The sequence below is a fragment of the Frankliniella occidentalis genome, unplaced genomic scaffold (genome assembly GCF_000697945.3).
Source record: "Frankliniella occidentalis isolate FOCC.00 unplaced genomic scaffold, Focc_3.1 Scaffold16, whole genome shotgun sequence".
NCBI classification, from domain to species: domain Eukaryota; kingdom Metazoa; phylum Arthropoda; class Insecta; order Thysanoptera; family Thripidae; genus Frankliniella; species Frankliniella occidentalis.
The window spans coordinates 783075-784847 of record NW_026267146.1 but is presented as its reverse complement, the minus strand read 5'-3'; the positions used below and the strand labels follow the sequence as shown (position 1 = coordinate 784847).

General features: G+C 51.7%; 1 protein-coding gene across 1 annotated transcript in view; it reads right to left on the bottom strand.

The window, feature by feature from the left end:
• The window catches only part of LOC113206325 (ITG-like peptide), a gene marked incomplete in the record, with an annotated part of 83972 nt that overhangs the window by 31798 nt on the left and 50401 nt on the right, over nt 1-1773 (bottom strand).

Genomic DNA, 1773 nt, shown 5'->3' with positions numbered 1-1773 from the left:
CACGGCGACGTGGCGCGGCCGCGGCGGGCCCGAACTAGAGCGCGGCTGATTGGGTCGACCCATGCTCTTTCCTGGTGCTTGACCCACCCTCGAGTCCAACGTCCCTTTTCTCGGTCCCTTGCCACCACAATTTCTTGCATCGCCGCTAATGAATTTTGTCATTACACGATAAGAATATATGTCAAGAATAGTTGATAGGAACGAGTTCAACTGACATACGATATGGCAGAGAGAGTTTCTTTCAAAAGTTGTAGTGTTCAGTGTCTTTTTTCTTCTTCTGTATAACAACCGAGTAAGTGTACGCGACTGTACCAATGTGTTTGTTACGTTACAATTTATGTAAAAACAGAGCAGCAGATTTTTCGTAAAATGACGGTATGTTATTTCTATCAATGATGTTAGAAATATTTTTGTTCAGGAAAAACTTTTTCCGAGCCTTCCGCAAATTAAAACATTTGGCATGCATTTACTGCATTTTAGGCCTGTTTTCCTCCATTTCGTTCGTGTATTTGCACTTGCTCGCTCCTACTCTTGCGCCGCAGACCCCGCCCTCCTGCAGAGGACTCGGTGTTTTCGCTCTCGGCAGCGTCAACACCCCCAAATGTTTGAATGGTCCGTCTGTGGAGGCCTCTTGGAGGCTGCGCTATAAATAAAAGGGACACACCTCGAATTTGAAATTTGTTATTATTGCAAGCAGTTTGCTCCGCCCCGCTGCCTGTAAGGCCACCTTGAAAGATGCCGTGTAGGCGTATATGCCACACCGCAATTTGTTCCCAGGGAAGGTCGTTGTAAGTAAAGTGTGGCGGTTTTTTTCTTGTGTTTGTTCGCTGTGACGTGTGACGGGAATAAATTCGCGGAGGAAAAGGTTGCCGTAAGAAGGGGGAGGGAGGAGGGTGGTGATTGCGCCACTCCCGGGTGACGTTGCTGGGGGTAATGACACGGGTGTTGTACCTTCCGGACGAGGAGGGAGAGGGTGGGGTCGGTACCTCTCCACCCTGTCCCCTGATGTCCCGCTCCGTAGATGGGGTGGGAGCGGCCGCGCGCCGGGGAAGGGGGGCGGTCCTGTGGGCTGCAATCTCGACCGGGACTGTGGGAGTTGAATCATGAAATATGTACATGAATATCGCGGTGGGCTGGCGGGCCTCCCGCCGCACCCCGCCCCGCGACGCCCTGCTACGCCCCATACCTGCACTGCCGCGTTTGCAGACTACGCTTATACGGGGGCCCGTGTCCGAGCTCGCGACCCATCTACTTTTCTTTGTCGCCCACCCACATAATTTCCCCCTTTTTTATGCACAGCGGTTCCTTTTTGCTCTTTGTATCATTCTCTGTTATGCTGAACCTCTTTTTGCTCCCCCCTTCTCCCGTCTCTTTCTGACCCACACTTCTTGCCCTGTTACTGCCCCTATCTCACGCTCTAAATTTTCTCGTCTCCCTCCCACAACTGTTTTTCCTTTCGTCTACTGTCGCTGCAATTTCTTTTCTCTCAATGCATAGCGTCTCTCTCTCTCTCTTTTTCCTTTTAATATTTTATTTTACTTTCCTCTCTAGCGGACCGACTTGCTCACGCTTTTCTTTCTCTCGTGGGACTCCGCTTCTGCCACATTACCGCCAACACTCGTGAAGCGGGGTATATGGGCCACGGCGTGCGCTACCGCTGCAGTGTCCCGCACCGCGCGCCGCCGTGTGGCTTTATTGTACTCAAAAGTATTCATGGGACCTCAGCCCTGCTGCAGCCCACCGAACGACGACGAGAAAGGTGCAGACTACAAG